Raw genomic sequence first — 15,000 nt, forward strand, 5'->3', positions numbered from 1 at the left:
CAAGATGGTATGCAAGCAGATATACTCGTAATGTGTATTACCGGTTCCATCGGAACGGGGTACCGTGCTGCGAGGACAGTCGTTTACGATCATAGACGTGCCGGTGGGTGGGAACCACTCGAAGGCGGTCGCGGACAGATTTGATCGCCCGACTGAAATAGAACATTAAAGGGGACGAGATTTGACAAGAAAAAGTTCTGAGGAATTTCCCTCACTTTTGATAAACTAGAAACATCGTTGAATATCTTCTTTTACGGATCTCGAAGTGTTTCGGACGAGAGACCGTCGAGTACGATTTCACGAAGTAAAACAAAATATGTAACTTCCAGTCAAAGTAAGAGGTTCGGGTCGTATGTCGATCCGTAGATACGCATCGGACTGTCGAGACGATATAATCGCAACATCATTTCGATCCAGAAGTGCAGCGTTCATTCAGGTCCGGAAGTGCAGCGTCAACAAAAAATGTAGAAATTATTTCCAAGTCCGATCCAGAAGTGCAGCGTTCGTTCGTGTTCGGTAGTGCGGCATCAACGAAAAATGTTGAAATTATTTCAAAGTTCCATCCAAAAGTGCAGCGTTCGTTCGAGTCCGGAAGTGGAGCGTCAACGAAAAATGTCGAAATTATTTCAAAGTCCCATCCAGAAGTGCAGCGTTCGTTCGGGTCCGGTGGTGCGGCGTCCACGAAAAATGTAGAAATTATTTCAAAGTCCCATCCAGAAGTGCAGCGTTCGCTCAGGTCCGGAAGTACAGCGTTCGTTCGATTCCAGAAGTGCAGCGTTCGTTCGGGTCCGGAAGTGCAGCGTTCGTTCAATTCCAGAAGTGCAGCGTTCGTTCAATTCCAGAAGTGCAGCGTTCGTTCAGGTCCGGAAGTGCAGCGTTCGTTCGATTCCAGAAGTGCAGCGTTCGTTCAATTCCAGAAGTGCAGCGTTCATTCAGGTCCGGAAGTGCAGCGTTCGTTCGATTCCAGAAGTGCAGCGTTCGTTCGGGTCCGGTGGTGCGGCGTCCACGAAAAATGTAGAAATTATTTCAAAGTCCCATCCAGAAGTGCAGCGTTCGCTCAGGTCCGGAAGTACAGCGTTCGTTCGATTCCAGAAGTGCAGCGTTCGTTCGGGTCCGGAAGTGCAGCGTTCGTTCAATTCCAGAAGTGCAGCGTTCGTTCAATTCCAGAAGTGCAGCGTTCGTTCAGGTCCGGAAGTGCAGCGTTCGTTCGATTCCAGAAGTGCAGCGTTCGTTCAATTCCAGAAGTGCAGCGTTCATTCAGGTCCGGAAGTGCAGCGTTCGTTCGATTCCAGAAGTGCAGCGTTCGTTCGGGTCCGGTGGTGCGGCGTCCACGAAAAATGTAGAAATTATTTCAAAGTCCCATCCAGAAGTGCAGCGTTCGCTCAGGTCCGGAAGTACAGCGTTCGTTCGATTCCAGAAGTGCAGCGTTCGTTCGGGTCCGGTGGTGCGGCGTCCACGAAAAATGTAGAAATTATTTCAAAGTCCCATCCAGAAGTGCAGCGTTCGCTCAGGTCCGGAAGTACAGCGTTCGTTCGATTCCAGAAGTGCAGCGTTCGTTCGGGTCCGGAAGTGCAGCGTTCGTTCAATTCCAGAAGTGCAGCGTTCGTTCAATTCCAGAAGTGCAGCGTTCGTTCAGGTCCGGAAGTGCAGCGTTCGTTCGATTCCAGAAGTGCAGCGTTCGTTCAATTCCAGAAGTGCAGCGTTCATTCAGGTCCGGAAGTGCAGCGTTCGTTCGATTCCAGAAGTGCAGCGTTCGTTCAATTCCAGAAGTGCAGCGTTCATTCAGGTCCGGAAGTGCAGCGTTCGTTCGTGTCCGGAAGTGCAGCGTTCGTTCGATTCCAGAAGTGCAGCGTTCGTTCAATTCCAGAAGTGCAGCGTTCATTCAGGTCCGGAAGTGCAGCGTTCGTCCGATTCTAGAAGTGCAGCGTTCGTTCAATTCCAGAAGTGCAGCGTTCATTCAGGTCCGGAAGTGCAGCGTTCGTCCGATTCTAGAAGTGCAGCGTTCGTTCAATTTCAGAAGTGCAGCGTTCATTCAGGTCCGGAAGTGCAGCGTTCGTCCGATTCTAGAAGTGCAGCGTTCGTTCAATTCCAGAAGTGCAGCGTTCATTCAGGTCCGGAAGTGCAGCGTTCGTTCGATTCCAGAAGTGCAGCGTTCGTTCAATTCCAGAAGTGCAGCGTTCATTCGGTTCCGGAAGTGCAGCGTCAACGTAAAATGTCGAAATTATTTCCAAGTCCGATCCAGAAGTGCAGCGTTCATTCGGGTCCGGAAGTGCAGCGTTCGTTCGATTCCAGAAGTGCAGCGTTCATTCAGGTCCGAAAGTGCAGCCTCAACGGAAAATGTCGAAATTATTTCCAAGTCCGATCCAGAAGTGCAGCGTTCATTCGGTTCCGGAAGTGCAGCGTCAACAAAAAATGTAGAAATTATTTCAAAGTCCCATCCAGAAGTGCAGCGTTCGCTCGTGTTCGGTAGTGCGGCATCAGCGAAAAATGTCGAAATTATTTCCAAGTCCGATCCAGAAGTGCAGCGTTCATTCGGGTCCGGAAGTGCAGCGTTCGTTCGATTCCAGAAGTGCAGCGTTCATTCAGGTCCGAAAGTGCAGCCTCAACGGAAAATGTCGAAATTATTTCCAAGTCCGATCCAGAAGTGCAGCGTTCATTCGGTTCCGGAAGTGCAGCGTCAACAAAAAATGTAGAAATTATTTCAAAGTCCCATCCAGAAGTGCAGCGTTCGCTCGTGTTCGGTAGTGCGGCATCAACGAAAAATGTCGAAATTATTTCCAAGTCCGATCCAGAAGTGCAGCGTTCGTTCGGGTCCGGAAGTGCAGCGTTCGTTCGGGTCCGGAAGTGCAGCGTTCGTTCAATTCCAGAAGTGCAGCGTTCGTTCAATTCCAGAAGTGCAGCGTTCATTCAGGTCCGGAAGTGCAGCCTCAACGGAAAATGTCGAAATTATTTCCAAGTCCGATCCAGAAGTGCAGCGTTCGTTCGTGTCCGGTAGTGCGGCATCAACGAAAAATGTCGAAATTATTTCCAAGTCCGATCCAGAAGTGCAGCGTTCATTCGGGTCCGGAAGTGCAGCGTTCGTTCGATTCCAGAAGTGCAGCGTTCGTTCGTGTCCGGAAGTGCAGCGTTCGTTCGATTCCAGAAGTGCAGCGTTCGTTCAATTCCAGAAGTGCAGCGTTAATTCAGGTCCGGAAGTGCAGCGTTCGTCCGATTCCAGAAGTGCAGCGTTCGTTCAATTCCAGAAGTGCAGCGTTCATTCAGGTCCGGAAGTGCAGCGTTCGTTCGATTCCAGAAGTGCAGCGTTCGTTCGGGTCCGGTGGTGCGGCGTCCACGAAAAATGTAGAAATTATTTCAAAGTCCCATCCAGAAGTGCAGCGTTCGTTCGGGTCCGGAAGTGCAGCGTTCGTTCAATTCCAGAAGTACAGCGTTCGTTCAATTTCAGAAGTGCAGCGTTCATTCGGTTCCGGAAGTGCAGCGTCAACGTAAAATGTCGAAATTATTTCTAAGTCCGATCCAGAAGTGCAGCGTTCATTCGGGTCCGGAAGTGCAGCGTTCGTTCGATTCCAGAAGTGCAGCGTTCATTCGGTTCCGGAAGTGCAGCGTCAACAAAAAATGTCGAAATTATTTCTAAGTCCGATCCAGAAGTGCAGCGTTCACTTATGTGTTGAAAAAATTTTTTCGAAAAAAAAAAAAATTTCATCACGGACAGCGGCGGAACGAAAAACGCGGCAGATCCCCGTTGAAAAAATCGAAAAATTATTTTCACGGCCGGAGTAAAGGCGATGGGGACGTTTCGATTTTGCACTCGAAAGTACCTGAATACAGCATAGCCGGGCAGCGCCGCGTCGGGGTCCGGCTTTCGGCTGTCCGCTTTCGATCCGTATCGTCATGCCGCTAGCGTGACCGAATCCGTATATATGAGAGGTAGTTGTGTGGCGCGTTGGTCGATGTGGCGACTCGATGTTTCGGGCGGTTTAGGTGTTCGCACCGTACGTACCGTGATTTTCGGACTGTCTCATCTCATGATCCGACATTATTGAACTAGCGCTGACGATTTACCTCTCGTTGTGGACGGAGAATTTGCGAGGGTCGTTGTTGTTGTTGTTCCGATGGCACGGCGGCTCGTTCGTTGTTTCTTTCCGGATACTACCACGCTGATACTAAGTTTATCTACGGACGTTTTAAGAATTTAATTTTCCGACGGCGTCCATCGAACTTGTGTGGTACGTTTCGGCCGTCCTATAGCTACCGTCATGTACGGATTTCTGACGGCTAGATTGTTCGAGGTCTTCACCTCGTCATTCTTTTCGAATACCACCACACTCAAGATTGTCTTCGCACGGCGCTACACGGGCGAATCTCGATGGTCAGTGGTAATGGTTCGACCGTCTCCCACAGCGAGAACGCGGATGCGGCATGGCGTTAACCCGTCTGCGGTCCCTATGCGTTCAAAACTTTCCTAACTTCTTCTACATCTTTTGGACGGAGATCGTGCGGGAGTGATGTTGCGGCTCTCTCCACTTTCTATCCGAATACGACCACACTTAGGATTCGTCTCCCTATCGTTAAGTTTCTGCGACACAGACGAGATTCGATAGTCACTGGTACGATTCGGGCCGTTCGTAACTGCCGAGATAAAATGATGATACGATATGTATTTACATGTATCACGAATAATATATTAAAGAGGAACTAAACGAAAGATTGTCTTCGTGCGTCGTAAAAATTTAATTTTCTGCGACAAACGAATTTTCGACGGTCAAGTTTGTTCAAAATTGATGGTCAAGTCGTTACCAAGCCCTACTGGTGATGTTGAACTAGACGAATACCTCGGATGGAAAACGATTTTCTCAATCCTTGGGCGTCCATAATAAATATATATAACAATAATGGCAAAATGTGGTGCTGATGCCAAATAAAACGAAACAAAACGAAAGATTGTCTTCGTGCGTCGTAAAAATTTAATTTTCTGCGACAAACGAATTTTCGACAGTCAGATTTGTTCAAAATTGATGGTCAGAGGTCGTTAAGTCCTACTGAAGACGTTGAACTAGACGAATACCTCGGATGGAAAACGATTTTCTTAATCCTTGGGCGTCCATAATAAATATATATAACAATAATAGCAAAATGTTGCGATGCAAATGAAACGAAACAAAACGAAAGATTGTCTTCGTGCGTCGTAAAAATTTAATTTTCTGCGACAAACGAATTTTCGACAGTCAAGTTTGTTCAAAATTGATGGTGGTAAGGTCGTTATGTCCTACTGATGACGTTGAACTAGACGAATACCTCGGATGGAAAACGATTTTCTCAATCCTTGGGCGTCCATAATAAATATATATAACAATAATGGCAAAATGTGGTGCTGATGCCAAATAAAACGAAACAAAACGAAAGATTGTCTTCGTGCGTCGTAAAAATTTAATTTTCTGCGACAAACGAATTTTCGACAGTCAAGTTTGTTCAAAATTGATGGTCAGAGGTCGTTAAGTCCTACTGAAGACGTTGAACTAGACGAATACCTCGGATGGAAAACGATTTTCTCAATCCTTGGGCGTCCATAATATATAATAATAATAGCAAAATGTTGCGATGCAAATAAAACGAAACAAAACAAAACGAAAGATTGTCTTCGTGCGTCGTAAAAATTTAATTTTCTGCGACAAACGAATTTTCGACAGTCAAGTTTGTTCAAAATTGATGGTGGTAAGGTCGTTATGTCCTACTGATGACGTTGAACTAGACGAATACCTCGGATGGAAAACGATTTTCTCAATCCTTGGGCGTCCATAATAAATATATATAACAATAATGGCAAAATGTGGTGCTGATGCCAAATAAAACGAAACAAAACGAAAGATTGTCTTCGTGCGTCGTAAAAATTTAATTTTCTGCGACAAACGAATTTTCGACAGTCAAGTTTGTTCAAAATTGATGGTCAGAGGTCGTTAAGTCCTACTGAAGACGTTGAACTAGACGAATACCTCGGATGGAAAACGATTTTCTCAATCCTTGGGCGTCCATAATATATAATAATAATAGCAAAATGTTGCGATGCAAATAAAACGAAACAAAACAAAACGAAAGATTGTCTTCGTGCGTCGTAAAAATTTAATTTTCTGCGACAAACGAATTTTCGACAGTCAAGTTTGTTCAAAATTGATATTCAGGTCGTTAAGCCCTACTGATGACGTTGAACTAGACGAATACCTCGGATGGAAAACGATTTTCTCAATCCTTGGGCGTCCATAATAAATATATATAACAATAATGGCAAAATGTCGTGCTGATGCCAAATAAAACGAAACAAAACGAAAGATTGTCTTCGTGCGTCGTAAAAATTTAATTTTCTGCGACAAACGAATTTTCGACAGTCAAGTTTGTTCAAAATTGATGGTCAAGTCGTTACCAAGCCCTACTGGTGACGTTGAACTAGACGAGTATACCTCGGATGGAAAACGATTTTCTCAATCCTTGGGCGTCCATAATATATAATAATAGCAAAATGTTGCGATGCAAATAGAACTCGACCGAACATAAGATTGTCTTCGTGCGTCGTAAAAATTTAATTTTCTGCGACAAACGAATTTTCGACAGTCAAGTTTTGGCCCCCTACTGATGACACCGTCATGTACGGTTTTCTGACGGAGGAGATCGTGCGAGGTTTTCACCTCGTCTTTCTTTTCGGAACGACCACCAGCAGGATTGTCTTCGGACGTCGTGAGAATTTAATTTTCGCAGCGACGAACGAATTTCGACAGTCGGTGGAGCACGTTTCGACCGTCTCCCACAGCGAGATCGCGGATGCGGCATGGCGTTCAATCGTCTGCGGTCCCTATGCGATCAACATTTTTTTAAAATAATGCATAAACTCTCAGAAAATTGGAGATAAGTTTTTGGAAAATACATACTTCTAGGGTTGTTGTTGTTCCGACGACGCTTCCCTTTTCGAACTAGACCGAACATAAGATTGTCTTCGTGCGTCGTAAAAATTTAATTTTCTGCGACAAACGAATTTTCGACAGTCAAGTTTTGGCCCCCTACTGATGACACCGTCATGTACGGTTTTCTGACGGAGGAGATCGTGCGAGGTTTTCACCTCGTCTTTCTTTTCGGAACGACCACCAGCAGGATTGTCTTCGGACGTCGTGAGAATTTAATTTTCACAGCGACGAACGAATTTCGACAGTCGGTGGAGCACGTTTCGACCGTCTCCCACAGCGAGATCGCGGATGCGGCATGGCGTTCAATCGTCTGCGGTCCCTATGCGATCAACATTTTTTTAAAATAATGCATAAACTCTCAGAAAATTGGAGAAAAGATTGTTAGAAAAGATATACTACTAGGGTTGTTGTTGTTCCGACGACGCTTCCCTTTTCGAACTAGACCGAACATAAGATTGTCTTCGTGCGTCGTAAAAATTTAATTTTCTGCGACAAACGAATTTTCGACAGTCAAGTTTTGGCCCCCTACTGATGACACCGTCATGTACGGTTTTCTGACGGAGGAGATCGTGCGAGGTTTTCACCTCGTCTTTCTTTTCGGAACGACCACCAGCAGGATTGTCTTCGGACGTCGTGAGAATTTAATTTTCGCAGCGACGAACGAATTTCGACAGTCGGTGGAGTACGTTTCGACCGTCTCCCACAGCGAGATCGCGGATGCGGCATGGCGTTCAATCGTCTGCGGTCCCTATGCGATCAACATTTTTTACAAGTTGTAGAGGGTGGCGCGATCGAGTTTTGCGACTTCATCGTTGCTGCACCCAACAACAATAAATAATGCATAAACTCTCAGATATCCGAGCGAGAATAAGTTTTCTACTCGTAACGTGTTCGAATTTCTACGGAAATTCTTACCGAAAAAGTATCGCTTTCAATGTAGCGAAGAGTTAAGTTTGTTAGAAAAATTTTTACAGGCCGAGGAAGTTTCGTTAAAAACGAATTTTCGACGCCGGTGTTTTGAACTCTCATGCGTGCGTGTGGCGTGGAAAAACAAAACATAACACGAAAAATGATAAATAATCATTATAAATAAAAATTTGTGAGCGGGACGGGTTCGACTTGATCGTCGTCTGCCGTACCGCGATGACACAAAATATGTGTGAGCGAAAGACACACAAAATCAAATCGATGACTACCATATCTCGGATGGGAAACGATTTTCAGATGGTAAGAGGCACGGTGGTTGCAAAATATCGTCGTCGTTTTCTCCTTCCCGATACTGCGTACGTCACGATGACTATATATATATATATGGAAACCACAACATTCTGTTTTGTTTTTAACTGCGAAACGTAGCACAACGCAAAATGCACGAACGTGGCGTCACGACGGTCGCAAAGATCGTCCGTTTCGCTCGCACGTGACGATAGTTATCCTCGACCTACGGGTCGACGGACGAACTGTCGTGTGTACTACGATACACGCACAGTTCCCTGGTTGATCCTGCCAGTAGTCATATGCTTGTCTCAAAGATTAAGCCATGCATGTCTCAGTACAAGCCGAATTAAGGTGAAACCGCGAAAGGCTCATTAAATCAGTTATGGTTCCTTAGATCGTACCCACATTTACTTGGATAACTGTGGTAATTCTAGAGCTAATACATGCAAACAGAGCTCCGACCGGAGACGGAAGGAGCGCTTTTATTAGATCAAAACCAATCGGTGGCGGTCTCCGTCATCGTCCAACTTGGTGACTCTGAATAACTTCGAGCTGATCGCACGGTCTAGCACCGGCGACGCATCTTTCAAATGTCTGCCTTATCAACTGTCGATGGTAGGTTCTGCGCCTACCATGGTTGTAACGGGTAACGGGGAATCAGGGTTCGATTCCGGAGAGGGAGCCTGAGAAACGGCTACCACATCCAAGGAAGGCAGCAGGCGCGCAAATTACCCACTCCCGGCACGGGGAGGTAGTGACGAAAAATAACGATACGGGACTCATCCGAGGCCCCGTAATCGGAATGAGTACACTCTAAACCCTTTAACGAGGATCAATTGGAGGGCAAGTCTGGTGCCAGCAGCCGCGGTAATTCCAGCTCCAATAGCGTATATTAAAGTTGTTGCGGTTAAAAAGCTCGTAGTCGAATCTGTGTCCCGCGCCGCCGGTTCATCGTTCGCGGTGTCAACTGGCGTGCCGCGGGACGTCCTGCCGGTGGGCTTAGCCCGCGAGGGCGGCCCAACTCAATCCCGCCGCGGTGCTCTTCATTGAGTGTCGAGGTGGGCCGGCACGTTTACTTTGAACAAATTAGAGTGCTTAAAGCAGGCTAAAACTTCGCCTGAATACTGTGTGCATGGAATAATGGAATAGGACCTCGGTTCTATTTTGTTGGTTTTCGGAACCCCGAGGTAATGATTAATAGGAACGGATGGGGGCATTCGTATTGCGACGTTAGAGGTGAAATTCTTGGATCGTCGCAAGACGGACAGAAGCGAAAGCATTTGCCAAAAACGCTTTCATTGATCAAGAACGAAAGTTAGAGGTTCGAAGGCGATCAGATACCGCCCTAGTTCTAACCATAAACGATGCCAGCTAGCGATCCGCCGACGTTCCTCCGATGACTCGGCGGGCAGCTTCCGGGAAACCAAAGCTTTTGGGTTCCGGGGGAAGTATGGTTGCAAAGCTGAAACTTAAAGGAATTGACGGAAGGGCACCACCAGGAGTGGAGCCTGCGGCTTAATTTGACTCAACACGGGAAACCTCACCAGGCCCGGACACCGGAAGGATTGACAGATTGAGAGCTCTTTCTTGATTCGGTGGGTGGTGGTGCATGGCCGTTCTTAGTTGGTGGAGCGATTTGTCTGGTTAATTCCGATAACGAACGAGACTCTAGCCTGCTAAATAGGCGTATTTCGACATCCCAAAGGCCCGCCGGCCCCGGGTTCGCCCGGTGGTCGCGCGCGGTTTTTACTGTCGGCGTACAAACAATTCTTCTTAGAGGGACAGGCGGCTTCTAGCCGCACGAGATTGAGCAATAACAGGTCTGTGATGCCCTTAGATGTTCTGGGCCGCACGCGCGCTACACTGAAGGAATCAACGTGTCCTCCCTGGCCGAACGGCCCGGGTAACCCGCTGAACCTCCTTCGTGCTAGGGATTGGGGCTTGCAATTGTTCCCCATGAACGAGGAATTCCCAGTAAACGTGAGTCATAAGCTCGCGTTGATTACGTCCCTGCCCTTTGTACACACCGCCCGTCGCTACTACCGATTGAATGATTTAGTGAGGTCTTCGGACCGGTACGCGGTGGCGTTTCGGCGTCGCCGATGTTGCTGGAAAGATGACCAAACTTGATCATTTAGAGGAAGTAAAAGTCGTAACAAGGTTTCCGTAGGTGAACCTGCGGAAGGATCATTAACGAGAGTAGTGTCCATTTTCACGAATGGCAACACGAAATTGTAAGCATTTGTCTGACATGATTGATTTTTGAACTTTTGAAAGTCTAGACGGAGCCGACGGCACGTCAGCCCTTAGCGGTGCTGTCGCACGTTCTCGGGGGATAGACCCTCGTTGACGCCGCTAGACTACGATGCGCGCACATTGAAATATTTTTTTCGTGTGCGTGTGCAGGATCGCAGTTCGTTTCGGTGCAACACAACGCCCGGACGGCTCCGCAGTGCCGGCTCTTGCGCCTATCCGACATCTCGGAGAAACGCTCGAGTAGACGGTGTTCGGGTACCTAGATCCCCGTCCTCGGTGACGAAATATTGATCGTAACTGTCGTCCGTCGATCGTTTCCGTAGTATCACCGTTCCACAAAATATTGTCCGTCGATCGTCGTCGGCGGGTGTCCCCGCGCCCGTCTCGATGGCGACTTCGTTGATGGTAATCGTGTGTTCGGTGATCAGGCAGGCTATGATCGCACGTTGATGGCAACGGTCGAAATGACAAGAGATCGTAACTGTCGTCCGTCGACCGTCTCCAGTCGATTTTTTTCGTTCCGATATCGTCCGTCGTTGTCGTCTATTTGATGACTTCGTTCGTTGATGGTAAGCGTACGGTTATTATCAGGAGATGAGATCACGTTGATGGCAACGGTCGAAAAGTCCGTCATCGCAGGTTTCGGAGGGGATCGCAGGTGTCGGGTTCGGACCGGAGGAACACATGAGCGGTTTGACGTTTCGTTCCTCGCCAGGATTCGACCTCGGCACTCGTGGGTTTTAAATGATTTTCGCCCGGCTGACGGGGTGGCGTTCAGTGCCCCGGCGACAGATTCTGGAAAAACGTCGACCGACGTTCCTAGGACGCTGTTTTCAGACTGCTGATGTATTCACGCGTACCATGATTTGAACTATTTTTGAACTTTACGTGGTCGTGGATCTCTAGGTCGGAACGATGTCCGTTTTTAAGGGAACGATCGCGATCGGCTCTTTTCGAAAAATGTTGTGCGTACGACATATTAGACGCAAGTAGGACCGTGTCCTCAGGATCTCGATGCGAGGTCGTGTACCCGTCGTGCCTCGTTTTCAGAGTCAACACGACGAACCGACCGATTCGCGTCTCCTGTCGGGATCTCGATGCGTGGTGTCTAGGACCGTCGTGTTTAGTATTCTTTATCGATCGATCACACCTGACGTTATCCTCTCTCGCTCATTTTATACGGGCAAGATCTCGAGGGTAGACGGTGAGATGCGATGTCAGAGGAGAAGAACACCACGGCGAACAGACCGGTTCGCGCGTCTCCCGCCGGTTCGAAAGCTCCTTTCGAAAATTTATACGAAACGCAAGTAGGACCGTGTCCTCAGGATCTCGATGCGAGGTCGTGTACCCGTCGTGCCTCGTTTTCAGAGTCAACACGACGAACCGACCGATTCGCGTCTCCTGTCGGGATCTCGATGCGTGGTGTCTAGGACCGTCGTGTTTAGTATTCTTTATCGATCGATCACACCTGACGTTATCCTCTCTCGCTCATTTTATACGGGCGAGATCTCGAGGGTAGACGGTGAGATGCGATGTCAGAGGAGAAGAACACCACGGCGAACAGACCGGTTAGCGCGTCTCCCGCCGGTTTCGAAAACGTGATCGGTTGTTTTCGAAAGATGTTGTATGCGACAAACGAAACGCAAGTAGGACCGCGTCCTCAGGATCTCGATGCGAGGTCGTGTATCAGTCGTGTGTCTCGTTTTCTCCGTGTCGATCGCCCGACGTTATCCTCTCTCGCCATTTGAACGGCGAGATCTCGAGGGTAGACGGTGAGAGAACACGCTCAGAGGGGAAACAGAGTCAACACGACGAACCGACCGATTCGCGTCTCCTGTCGGGATCTCGATGCGTGGTGTCTAGGACCGTCGTGTTTAGTATTCTTTATCGATCGATCACACCTGACGTTATCCTCTCTCGCTCATTTTACGGGCGAGATCTCGAGGGTAGACGGTGAGATGCGATGTCAGAGGAGAAGAACACCACGGCGAACAGACCGGTTCGCGCGTCTCCCGCCGGTTTCGAAAGCGAGATAAAATAATTGAAACCTAGCTTGACGACATCACGCCGAGGCGTGGCGCGTTCCAGGATGTTCCCTATCCTAACGGAACGACCGTCTCGTGATGTCCGATAAATTAAAAGATTACCCTGAACGGTGGATCACTTGGCTCGTGGGTCGATGAAGAACGCAGCTAATTGCGCGTCAACTTGTGAACTGCAGGACACATGAACATCGACATTTCGAACGCACATTGCGGTCCTCGGATATTCTGTTCCCGGACCACTCCTGGCTGAGGGTCGTGTCAATTTCAAAGACTGCTCGGTCTCCGTTACGTTCGCGAGTAATGTCGTGTGCACGGAGACGTCGGAGCGTGTTGGATGTGCGACGTGCGGGAAATTTCTCGAGCACGACATCCCGAGACGCGATAGCGGCCGATCGGTCAGGACGAAATAGCGTCGTGGAGCGCTTAGTAGTCCTCCGGTCTTCCGGCGGCCCTTCGACGTAAAGCACGCGCCGTACAGCGGCGGCCACGATGCCCGATCTCTGAACGGTGCGATCGTCGTGTCCGAGACGAGTGATAGATCTCGCGACGACGTCAGATCGATGTTCGGGGAGAGTCGGAGGCCGTCCTTCGGACGAGTGCGACGATCGTCGTTGCGTGCCATAAATTTTTGAGATATTTTTCAAAAATGCGACCTCAGAGCAGGTGAGACTACCCGCTGAATTTAAGCATATTACTAAGCGGAGGAAAAGAAACTAACTAGGATTCCCTCAGTAGCGGCGAGCGAACAGGGAAGAGCCCAGCACCGAATCCCGCGGCCGAAACCGGACGCCGGGAAATGTGGTGTTAGGGAGGGTCCGTCATCCCGAGACCGTGCGACGCGTCCAAGTCCATCTTGAACGGGGCCACAGCCCATAGAGGGTGCCAGGCCCGTAGCGACCGTCGCCGGTAGCGGGAGGATCTCTCCTCAGAGTCGGGTTGCTTGAGAGTGCAGCCCTAAGTGGGTGGTAAACTCCATCTAAGGCTAAATATGACCACGAGACCGATAGCGAACAAGTACCGTGAGGGAAAGTTGAAAAGAACTTTGAAGAGAGAGTTCAATAGTACGTGAAACCGTTCAGGGGTAAACCTGAGAAACCCGAAAGGTCGAAAGGGGAGATTCAGCGTGTCTCGGCGGTGGCGCTGGACGGTCGCGTGACGGACGGCGTGCGCGTCGTCCGCACCTTCTGTTCTCCGAACTGCTGTCGAACGCGTGCACTTCTCCCCCTGTAGGACGTCGCGATCCGTTGGGCGCCGATCTAAGGCCCGCGGTGGAGCCCGTCCGGACGGTTCGCCGTACCGGACGAACCCGCGGTGTTTCCCGGTCGGCACGCTCGACGGTAAGCATGTGGCGCGAGGCCGCTACTCAGTTAGCGTTCGACCCGCGGCAAGCGCGTTCGTCGCGACGGTCGATCGGACCTGGTGCCGGTCCCGTCCCCGGACGGCTGCTGGCTGCGGTGTTCTCGAACAGACCTCGTTGAAACGCCGATCGGCGACGCTATAGCTTTGGGTACTTTCAGGACCCGTCTTGAAACACGGACCAAGGAGTCTAGCATGCACGCAAGTCATTGGGACATGATTAAACCTAAAGGCGTAATGAAAGTGAAAGTCCGCCTAGCGCGGACTCAGGGAGGATGGGTGGTCCTCTGTGGACCGCCTCGCACTCCCGGGGCGTCTCGTTCTCATTGCGAGAAGAGGCGCACCAAGAGCGTACACGCTGGGACCCGAAAGATGGTGAACTAGGCCTGGTCAGGACGAAGTCAGGGGAAACCCTGATGGAGGTCCGTAGCGATTCTGACGTGCAAATCGATCGTCGGAACTGGGTATAGGGGCGAAAGACTAATCGAACCATCTAGTAGCTGGTTCCCTCCGAAGTTTCCCTCAGGATAGCTGGCTCTCGTATTATACGAGTTTCATCCGGTAAAGCGAATGATTAGAGGCATTGGGGTCGAAACGGCCTCAACCTATTCTCAAACTTTAAATGGGTGAGATCTCCGGCTTGCTCGAATTCTTCGTGAAGCCGCGAGAATCGAATCAGAGTGCCAAGTGGGCCATTTTTGGTAAGCAGAACTGGCGCTGTGGGATGAACCAAACGCAGAGTTAAAGCGCCTAAATCGACGCTTATGGGATACCATGAAAGGCGTTGGTAACTTAAGACATCAGGACGGTGGCCATGGAAGTCGGAATCCGCCAAGGAGTGTGTAACAACTCACCTGCCGAAGTTACTAGCCCTGAAAATGGATGGCGCTGAAGCGTCGTGCTTATACTCTGCCGTCAGCGGCATGTGCGGTCTGACGGGACCTCGTCTCGTCGGCCATGAAGCCCTGACGAGTAGGAGGGTCGCGGCGGTGAGCGCAGAAGGACTGGCCGTGAGGCCGTCTGGAGCCGCCGTCGGCGCAGATCTTGGTGGTAGTAGCAAATACTCCAGCGAGGCCCTGGAGGACTGACGTGGAGAAGGGTTTCGTGTGAACAGCCGTTGCACACGAGTCAGTCGATCCTAAGCCCTAGGCGAAAGCCGATGTTGATGCGGTGTAGAT

The 15,000-nt window shown here is 49.4% G+C and overlaps 2 non-coding genes and 1 pseudogene across 2 annotated transcripts; all 3 read left to right on the plus strand.

The window, feature by feature from the left end:
• Window positions 1-8,437: 8,437 nt before the first annotated feature.
• Window positions 8,438-10,358, plus strand: LOC138140663 (small subunit ribosomal RNA). The gene has a single exon (XR_011162697.1). It is a non-coding gene; the product is annotated as a small subunit ribosomal RNA (ribosomal RNA).
• Window positions 10,359-12,565: 2,207 nt separating this feature from the next.
• LOC138140668 (5.8S ribosomal RNA) lies at window positions 12,566-12,722 on the plus strand. The gene has a single exon (XR_011162701.1). It is a non-coding gene; the product is annotated as a 5.8S ribosomal RNA (ribosomal RNA).
• A 393-nt stretch (window positions 12,723-13,115) lies between these two features.
• The window catches only part of LOC138140672 (large subunit ribosomal RNA), a 5,394-nt pseudogene continuing 3,509 nt past the window's right edge, over window positions 13,116-15,000 (plus strand).

This window comes from Tenebrio molitor, chromosome Y (genome assembly GCF_963966145.1).
Source record: "Tenebrio molitor chromosome Y, icTenMoli1.1, whole genome shotgun sequence".
NCBI classification, from domain to species: Eukaryota; Metazoa; Arthropoda; class Insecta; order Coleoptera; family Tenebrionidae; genus Tenebrio; species Tenebrio molitor.